At 31.7% G+C, this 11,382-nt stretch overlaps 1 long non-coding RNA gene across 1 annotated transcript; it reads left to right on the forward strand.

Moving 5' to 3' along the window:
• Nucleotides 137-4,553, forward strand: LOC108663382. Its single transcript, XR_001929359.1, has 3 exons — nt 137-178; nt 1,785-1,908; nt 4,540-4,553. It is a non-coding gene; the product is annotated as an uncharacterized LOC108663382 (long non-coding RNA).

Consider the following 11,382-nt stretch of genomic DNA (forward strand, 5'->3'; position numbering starts at 1 on the left):
TGCCATGTGTCAAGCTTGGATTATTCTAGAATTTCCTTGTAAAATCTATTTAAAACTCTCTTAGTCTCACCCATATGGCCGGCCAAAGCATGAAGTGAAGAGGAAAGGAAAGAACACAAACCCTAGGTGGGAAAATTGAAGAAAAAGTGTGGGATTTCAAGGGATTAAGCTAATAAAGGTAAACTTTTGTGATTTTATCTTGTGATTTACACTACCCATGCTTTCTTTTTCATTTTCCATGCTTAGAACTCAAGTTTGCATGATAAACCCATGCTGGCCGAATTTGAGAGGAGAGGTTTTGAGTATTGATTTTGCTAGATTTCAAGCTAATTAAGTGTTTTTGGTTGTTTGGTAATGGAAAGTATGAAAATCTAGCAAGGAATCATTTTGTTCTTCACAAACCCACAAGAGGCCGAATTTTCTAGGGATGATATTGAGGCTGAAATTGATGATATTTCATGATATTTTGGTGGTATTTAATGATTGGTGAGGCTAGAAATTTAATGGGAAATTTTGGCATGAAAATCTGAATTTTTACCTAATGTATAGACATGTGCGATTTATGGTTCGGACTGATAAATTGAATCATATTCACAGTCATTGAGGTATTTTAAGTATAATTGGAGTGTAGAAAGTGAAAGAAATCGATTTGGAGTTAAATTGGAGGTTTTAGCCAATTACACCGAGAATAGTGCGAATTAGGTCGAATACCGTATTTAAACGGCTATTCGGACATTTTGCATCACATTTCATGCATTCATATAGATTTAGAGAGCCTGAAATAGTTTATGATAAATTGACACAATTTATTGAAATTCGTGTCACGTATGATGTATAAGTGGTGAGCCATCTAACAAGGGTAAAGAGATTGTGCCCGAAGATCGAGAATAGGAGTATATCAAACTCTTAGTACTATGAGTAACCTTACTATCGTCTTAATTATCTAGAGTGATTTTTATCCGATTTTGTGATTTTATGGAAAATGAGTTTAAATGGTAAATTTTTAGGTTTTATAAACAAAGTGTGTTTAAATAAAATGATTTCATAAATGGTCTTAAAATTGAATGAAGGCTTTGAAAATAGAGTAATAGAAGACCATTTGATGTATTGTGAATTTATGGTTCTAATTGATTGACTTATGACAATATTGGCATGAATGGCTGAATTGGTATTTGTGTTGAAATGTATAAACTATTGTTTGCCTTGATAGGTTGGATAATGATAAAATTGCCATGTCATGCTATTGGAAATTTTATTTTATGGTGGGTTTAGCTTGTTGCAGTGGGCTAGTTCTGTGGACCAACCTATTAAAGGGGTATGGAACCTGGTCATATATATGTACCTCGATTGGAGAGGCGCGTAGGGTAACTCCCGAGGTCAAACTTTAGAGTTCACTTCACGCCCAACCACCACATGAGGGGAACTCAGCCAACGCCAAGGAACGACTATGTTTTCAAAATAAAAACATCATTTATGTGTACATAACTTTTTAACAGCCTTGGTGGACTCGGTTTGGGATAGCCCTCGGCCAAGGTATCCCTGATGATTGAGTATGATAATGATTTTGGCAGGAGCCAAAGCTTTTAAGAAATTCATATGCCATGTTAATTACTCGATTTATATGAATTGATTTTATTTGGTAGAAACAAGTTAAAAGGTGATGAATTTCAGTATGGTAAACTGTTTTATCTGTCTCCATTTACTCGACTTTAGATGGTTTAGATGGTATCTGTTTACTCACAAGGATTTTATAATCTCACCATCCTGCTTTTCAACCATTTCAGGCCAGAGGTAGCCTGTGGATAGCAGATATCGTCAAGGATTATGGTCGGCTTTACTACTCCAAAAACTGTAGGTTTACTGCCTTTGTGCACTTTTGTTCCTTGTGGGCCCACGAGTCACTGTAAAGTAAATTTCATATCCCAGTTATCTGTATTATAGTACGTATGAATTTATTTAGCTTTTACATTAGAAAAATTATTTACCGATGACTCTATAAATATTGTTTTACAAGAAATTAGAATATTTTATTGAATAGTTTTATTTTATTCAAATAGTTGCAATATCATTTTTAATAAATGTTTAGACACCCAAATTTATTTCAAATCATGAAATATGTGTTTTCCACTCATCTACTACATTGTTAGTTGGGTTTGAAAAATTTTGAGGAAAAATGATGAAAACGCCCTTGTGAGGCAAAAATTATTTTGTCATAGTTTTGAAAAGGAAAAAGCTTAAAATTCTTTAAAAACGAGGTTTGGCGATGATTACTCACAGGGGAAATGAAAAAAATGGTACTAAAGCCTTGCGAGGTTCTGGTTGGCACTCCGAGTAATGAATGTCTAACGAGACGTCGCGGCGGTTATCACGGGGCTCGAGGGGAGTACCGGGTCGTGACACGTTACCTCCTCTGGTATGCCACCACGACAAATCTTTTTCACTTACACAACTTCCTAGCAATAGTTCAAACTTAATATATTTAATTATTCTCATATATGGGCAGCACATCAATTAATAAATCCTTAACCTAATTTCATAGTTTCCATCAATATGATTCACAATCATTCAACATACTATCAACCAACCAAAGCTTACACATCACAATGTAGTCACATTGCATGCTTACCTTTCGGTTTTAGCTTGAGCTCCACATATAATCCGCCATTCCTCACATTCTCAGCCACCATTGCTGCCACAAGCATAAACAGTTAGCACACATCTCATTTCTCTTGTCTATTTGTGATTTCGAGACTAATACTCACCCATTACTTATCTAGCTCCAAATTTACCATGCATTCCAAGATTGACCCACATGCATGCATCTATTTCTCTCAAATCTTGGAGGAACTTTGTTGCCACAAATATTCTCACACAATTACCAACTCATTTCCTCAAGAAATTATAACTAAAATCAAAGTTCTACTTACCTTTCTTAGCTTGGAACCACTAGGCCGAATCTTCCTTATCTTTTTCTTCTTTCTCATTTCTTTCTTCCTTTATTTGCTTCTAAGCTGATTCTCCCTTTTTCTTTGTCTCAATGGTGCGGTTTTCTCAAAGCAAGATCAAATTATTTGTTTTCTTTTCATTTCTTTGGTGTGGGCGGACTTCACAAGAAAATGACCTTGAAATGGTCTTGTGAAGCCCAGAGTCACTCATTTTTCTATTATTTTCTTTTCTTTTCTCTTTACATGTCATGCCATTCAACTCAAATTTCCTTATTTTGTTATCTTTCTATTAAATGTTATGATTATGCCTTTTTCTTTTCAAATCACATTACCAATCTTGCTTGTTTACCATAGGCTATCCTTGCCAAACCATGGTTTTCTTCCACTTAAATACTCTTTATTCTTTTTCTCTTTGGCAACTATCACATGATGGGGTCCCACATGTTTCCCACTAACTTCTTTCTTTTTGCATGCAATGAGTTGCATGTAATAGTCAATTCACATGTACAACTCATATCCCACATAACCTAACTTTCCTTGGTTAGTAAATGTCCATTTAACTTCAAATATTGAAATTGTACACAAGCCCTCAAACTTTTCCTTATTTGTCATTTGACCCTCCAAACTTTCATCTTTTACAATTTGGTCCTTCCAATGTTTATTTAATTCCAATTTCCTTCTATCTTCCTTCCTTTACACTTATACAAATAGGATATAAAATTTGCACTTCATCAAGATGTCACCATAATATTTAAATATATACTTACCCCGCTTTTGCTTTATTAAATAAAGGCACGCGGGCCTCACTTACGTCATTTTTTCTCAAAATTTGTTCTTACTTCTTCTCCCCCACTTAGATTAACCATATACTCCTCATTTATGACAAATTTCGATAACTGATAAATTATTAATATTTTAATATTATTTTATCTAAAAATTATTATTTTATTCTAAAATTTTCCACTTGTCTCATCGGGACACAAAATGTCTCTCTTTGTCCCAGTTCACTTCTGAATCACCTTTTAACTCGATAATTCATTCTAGATAAAAATATTATTATTTAATTACTATTTTTTTGCATGTAGAATATTTTACTCCAAACTATTCCTTTCACCCACCACCACTCTTTAGCACTTAAATTTACATCAATTGACCCTTCATCTTATCGATAAGTTCATATTGGTTTCTACACCAAGGTACGAGGTGTTACAAAATCACCCCATCTCTTTAATATTTTCAACATATAGGAAACCCAACTTGGTCTCAAACCATTTGAAGTTAATCACTCTTCCATGTGCAACCTTTATAAAGGCAAGTAAGGTTTCAAACCTCTTTCTTTCATCATCTTGAGAGAAGAAGTTTATGTCGAAGGGCTTAGGTGCTTGATAACTCTATAATATAGAGTTATTTGGGCTTAATTTTGATAATAATTTAGCTTAGTTCTTGTAGTAATGCGTAAAAATTAATAAGTTTTATTTAATTATTTTAAATTAGTTATTTTAGGTGAGTCAATCTAATCTTAGTTAATTTTATACTTAATTTAGTGTTAATGTGGTTAAGATAGGTTGTTATTGATTTATTTGTGCTTTTGTAGGTGTTTGATGAAGGAAGCATTTTAATGGAAGAAGGAGAGCAATTTCAAGGTGTAGACTTTTAATGCATATATTTTGGTATTTTGGCCATAACTTTCTCTACAGAGATTTAAATGAAGCAATTCTTAGACCATTGAAAAGATAAGAGAAAAATCTACAACTTTCATGTTTACCACTTTGCTTAATTCAGCTTGTAGAATGGTCAAATATCTTGTCAAGTTTGACATAATGTAGTAATCCTAGAGCAATTATGATTTCTTTTAATTAATTGGGCAAGGCTATGACTTACATAGTCTGATGAACAAATCCCAGCTAAAATTGACTTCTTTCTTCACCTAACTTGGCAAAACTTCAAAACTTATTAAAATAACCTTTTAGAGGACTTAAAGGGGGAATAAAGAAAGCACTAGATTGACATTTGAGAGTCAAGCTACAGAATCATTGAAGGAATTTTAAGGATTCAAGGAGATTCAGAGATCAAGAATACAATCCTTAGTTTTTTCCATCTTTTTGTTATTATTTTATTCTCTTGTTTTTAATGTTTAAATTTTATTTACTGATCATGTATGACTAATGGGGAACTAAGTTTTTAATCTAAGATTATGATTGAACTCAATACGTAGTCTGAATTATTTATCTCTCTTTTACTTATGTTTGATAGATTTAAGTTGTTTATTTTATTTTGCTTTTAATGCTTCTAGTTGACTGGCCACCAATTAGATTAAATTGGAAACCTAGGTTAAATCTTGAAGAAAGAGATTTAAGTAGACCTTGAATAGAATAGCTTATGATCAAATGCACTTAGTTGATTAGGTGGTTTGATTTGCATATAGGTTTGACATACTCCTATAAGCCATATGTAGCCAAAATTAGAGCACAAACTTAATGAATCTTTCTTCAATATAATTTGCATAGACATATAGTAAATTAATTGAAGAGGTATTTTTATAAGAAACTCGACAAAGACGTGTAAATAATTTAGGACTCTAGGTTAGCAACTTGATCCATTAAACTAAGTTAAGAGAGAGAGACAATATTTAGATGAAGTATTGAGGGATATTATAATCTTAGGTCTGCTAATCACTAGAAATTAATAAAGTAAATTTGCTAATAGATTTAAGATTAAGTTTTAGTTTTAGTTTTAGTTATTAGTTTATTAGTTTAAAATCTTTCTTTTTAATTTTAATTGTTTAGATAAAATTAAGGTGTGTTAATTTTAGTAGTTAACAATAAAGATTAATTCAATTCTCTATGGGATCGACACTCTACTCATTTTTATATTATCTTTGCGATACGTGCACTTGCGTGAGTGAAAATTGAACAATAGAGCTCTTTTTGATTTTTGGTTCTTGGGTTTGGCAATGCTTTTCCCTTGTCCCCTTTTGATCTTTTAAGAGCCATAGATGAAGGTTCAAAATCAAGGTTTTGGTTTAAGAGTGATTTGAGATCTTGGAATCGAGATATTCTGACTCAAGGTAATTAATGTATTAGTTTAACTGACCTTTTTCTTTTCAAGAAATGTGTTTCGAGAAAGATAAAAACTTTGAATTTGTCAGATTGAGAATGAACCAGAATGGTGAAAGAATGCAGGCTTTTCTATCCCCTGAGTTTGTTTCATACATAATTGAAAAATTTTGAGGACAATTTCAAAGAAGAAAAAAAATTGTTTGTAAGGATTGTTATCAAGAGAATCGTGCCTTGAAAAGGTGAAACCTAACGGTTTTGAATCATTTTGACTTTTGAAATCAATTTTAAGGGATCTTTTAAAGTTAGTTCTCATGCCCTAATTTTTGTTCTAAGATTTCTATGATAGTTTTTGGAATTACTTTTAGAAATGAAAAGGTTAATTCCCCAAAGGAAAATGATATGCACATGTGATGATTTATTTCAAAAAGAAATGACACAGTAATTATGCCTCAGAAGTGTACATGCATTACAAATAGTATGTCTTACCTTGTTAGTTCACGAGCTTTTCTTTAGCCATTATTCTTGAGTGGTTTATTGTCACATCTCATTTGTGGTGAGATATGACCAGCGCATAGACCTAGATGAGTTTAGCCCGCTAGGCTCAAGCAAGCCTTATTCCATTCATTCATTAAACATTCATAATCATGAGCGGAAGCATAAATTCAATCATCCGTACGCATACATTGTAATCACATGCATGCAATCATAGGCAACATTACACAGTTATGGAACTTCTTAATGTAAACAGTGTAAGTGCAATTATCTCATATATCATTAGAGTGCCATAATCTCATGCGCAATATCATATAAACATTTATCAATACTCTTTGGTGTCCAGATAAGCTCTCGAGCCACCTTTGCACATTTATACTTAACATTCATAAGGTAAAATGCCAAACTTTGGCTACATCATCATAAACATGTTCATTATCCATAAACATAAACATAAACATAAAGAAAGACCGACTCGTTAGTGAAACATGACTGACCCTTTAGGCATCAAATGGCTGCTAAACACCTCTAAAAGAAAGAAGACTGAAAACTTATATCCATGACTCAGGTAGTAACTAATCACTGATCTGTAAAACAAAAATGAGAAAAATAACGTGTGAGTCATAAAGCTCTGTGAGTGGATACGGAGAAGGGGATAAGCTAAAGGGGAGAGTTTTTCAGTAACCATGCACTTGTAAACATATATGATTCATAAATTTCCTTCATTTCCATAATAATCATGAAACATGACATTTAAACTTAGTTTAAATAACATAACATGGAAAATAGGTTTGCATAAACCAATGGAAACCATTTGCCTTTGAAAACCCTTTTCGAAACACTTGAAAACTCATTTCTAAAAAGAATGTATCGATACATTTTACACAAAATGCCTCATCTTGCATTCTATCTAGAATGTATGGATGCATGCTTTTTATGTATCAATACTTTAGGCACAGAACCCATTTCTCTAGGTAAAATTCCGCACAACCATTTCATATGTCTTTTTACCTTTTAGGACTTTTCCTTAGGCTAAGATTTAGTCTAACAAAGCCTACATTCATCTCATATTAGTGTGTATAAAATCAAGCATACTCAATCAGCATATTGAACATATTTAAACATGTACATCAACAATCATTCTCGGTACGCATAACATAGGCTCATGAGCATAAATTCATAACTTTTTAATAAACTATAAACATTTCCTAACTATGAGTGGTCCTCAACCTATTCAAATTGGTAGTGATTTAATCCTCACTATCAGGGATTCATAGCGCGCTTTTGTGAGTGGCATATCAGCCTTAACCACAATCCTTAAGTGGTCCCACCCCACTTAGGTCGGTAATGGACAAAGGTTTTGTTGCTGCCTGGTTCACCTCATGTGAATGATCAACATGGTTGTGTGCGTGGCACATTGGCCTACCTCATAATCTTTGAGTGGTCCTACCCCACTTAGGCGGATAATGATCAATCTCCACTATCGTCATAAGATTCCTCAAGCTTAGGATCGTTCTCATCTTTAACTTACATCATAAACATGTAACATTTCCATAAATCATCATCATGGTCACCCATAGAATATATGACTATATCAACACATACATCTCATGACATACATTTCATAATTTCACAAATCATTCACATGCTTAGCTTATAGTGTACATGATATGCTCAACATAAACGACTCATGGCATACATGTCATAATCTCATAATTCATCCACATGCTTAGCCCATAGTGTACATGACATTTTCAATACATACATTTCATGGTATACATGTCATAATCTCATAAATGGAACTCATGCATTCAACATACCTTACATGCTACATCATGTCAAGCATGTACTTCATACCATTCATCTCATTTTGAAAGAAAACATTTCAAAGGGCTTGTTCCCCTTTGTTTAAAACTAATATATAGTAGCATATTTATATACATAGTAGATTTGCAAACGTTTGGAAAACCATTGGTGTCAATAGACAATCAATCATCATTAAATCAAATCCTTGAGTCATTCTTTTAAATACTAGTTGAAAACCTTAAATCTCAAATTCTTTGATAAACTATTCCTTAAAACAAGTTGAACCTCCAAGAATTTCAATGGAGTAAAGTTTCTTTTGTTGGTGGAAGTCGACTTTTCGAAGGTGAGTGGGTATACCTTTTAAAATATTTAATATGGTAAGTTGGCCTGATTTATCGACTTGAGTTTATTTGCATACTTGGATGCTATTGTGATTTTGATAAATCTAATGGTTGAGCATAAATGTTTTCAATAGAGTTTTTGAATCTATTATGTAAGTAAATATTTTTATTACTTATTAGTTTTCAACAAGTGGGGACAAGCCTTTTCAAATGTTTTCACTCAAATACTCCTTAACTGGATGTATGTTGCATGCTTGGTGCATGGCTAAATAGAGGCTTAAGCGGATTTATAAATATCCATTTAAATAATTGTGATTGTGGATCATTAGAGGAATCACCACTGTTTATGTGCTAGGGTGCACAATTAGAGAAACCTACGTGTAAATGTGAATGCGGTTGCTATAATGCCCATAAAATGGATCATGACAATGGATGAGTAAATCTTCACCATTTAAGTATTATGAGGATGTAATGATGCCATTATTGAATCTAATAGATGAATGTCAAGATGTGATATATGATGCTCGATTTAGTTAGAATATTGTATGAAATTGTATTATGTTATAAATTGAATAAAACCCGATGTAGGGGTAAGAATACCACATGGTCAAGTTAGGCAAATGTACTATCTTTTCCCCTCTTAAAATCTAGTGTGGGGGGTAAGAATATCACAGGGTCAAGTTGGGCAAATGTACCTATCTTTTCCTTTTTTAAAGCCTTGTGTGGGGGTAAAAGTACCATAGGGATGAATCGGGTGAAAGTACCCATCTTCCCCATATTTTTTGTCAATAGTATGAATTGACTGCTCATTTATATTTTGGATAAGTAGACACCTGTGTTTGATGATTTGATGATTATTGTGGTTTTGTGGAAATGATGAGATAATTGGTTATCAAACGATGCATTCACGTTATAAATGAATGATATTGAACTTGTGAGTTCCAAAACTTTCTTTCGTTTTCTCTTTGGATCTGTTTTGCAAGTGGAGTTATAAATGTTTATTTACTCTTTTATGCATCCGAGTTTCAAATGCACTTATGGTAAATGTTGAAATGAAATTATTGACGTTGAAATGTTTTATACAGATATTTATGAATATCATGTTGTTTTTTCAAACAATGGTTTATTACAAAAACTCTTTTTCTTAGCTTGTCCCTTCATCGAATCCACTCACGAAGTCTTTGTGACTCACTCGCTATTTTCCTTTGATTTTGTTTTACAGATTAGTAGCTCACTTGGCTAGGTGCCTTGTGAAGTAGTAGCTCAGCTTGTACTTGGTAGGTGTGGTAGTGCCTTCCTTCTAGCCTTCCCAATCATTAAACTCTGCAATGTGTCAAGTCGAGTCTTTAATTTTGATACATAAATGACATATGGTTATGTAAATAAATGTTGATATACTTATATTTGTTTCCTATTGTGGATATTATGTTGGGCCCCGAAAGTGGGTAAATGATAATGTTGAGACTATGGTGAAAGGTGTTGGATGTGGATCTTTGTGCGTGCATGTGCTTATGTGAATTATATATTTCAAAATTTTTCTAATCATGGAAGTAGGCAATCGAAATACACAAGCAGAATTACACATCATACATCTATCAAGTCAATTTAATCACATCTAAAATTCAAGAATCATAATAGATTATATATCATACCTTTCTCTTATGAGAATTTTGATTCTTGACTCCTAGTTAATTGTAGTAAATTCACCACCAGACCAAAACTTCAATTTCTTGACCAAATCGACTTACCACTTGTTCTTCAAGAATTTTTTCAACTTGAACCTTGAGTGGACAAGATGTGGAATGTTTAATCAAGATGGTAACTATCGAATTTCTCTCTTCCTAATTTTTTGAAACTATGGCTATTTTTCTTAAAAGAGGTGTTTAGAAAATTACCAAAATTGAATAGAAAGAAGACATTTAAAAAAGGTTCGACTATAGAGGTATTTTTGAAGGAGAAAATTTAGCTATTAGGGTTTCGCCCAAAAAGAAGGAAAATCTTCTTTTTTTTTTCTTCTATTATATTATGATTCAGCCTCTCACCCTTTTTCTTTTATAAACGCCTTTTTATTTTTTAAAAAAATTTAATTAAAATTAAATTCCTATTAAGAGTCCATCTAGTTCATCTATAAAGAATTAGGGTACGTTTGATTGGCGGAATAAATAATAATGGAATAGAATAATTATTATGTGGGAATAGAATAAGGTGGGAATAGAATAGAATAATTATTACTTAGCTTCGTACGACGAATGGAATAGGACAAAAGTAATTATTATGACTTATTGCAGTATTTGATTAGTAACAATAATTTTGGAATAAGAAAGGAATAAAAAATAAAAAGATAAAAATACACTTTATTATTTATATGATTATTTATTTTTATTAATTTTTTAAATATTAATAATTTATAATTTAATTAAAATATTAATAACTAATAATTTAAATATTAATATCCTATTTATAATTTAATCATTAATATTTTATTTAATTTCAATATTATTATGATTAATTATTTTATCTTATTTTATTTTATTTTTAAATATTAATCATTGATAATTTATTTAAAATATTAATAATTGATAATTTAAATATTAATAGTTTATTTATAATTTAATCATTAATATTTTAAAATATTAAAATTTTATTTAATTTAAATCATATTATGATCAATTATTTTATTTTATTTTATTTGTAAATATTAATAATTGATTGTTATTTTAAAATTTTAATAATAGGTAG

The sequence above is a fragment of the Theobroma cacao genome, chromosome 9, assembly GCF_000208745.1.
Source record: "Theobroma cacao cultivar B97-61/B2 chromosome 9, Criollo_cocoa_genome_V2, whole genome shotgun sequence".
NCBI lineage: Eukaryota > Viridiplantae > Streptophyta > Magnoliopsida > Malvales > Malvaceae > Theobroma > Theobroma cacao.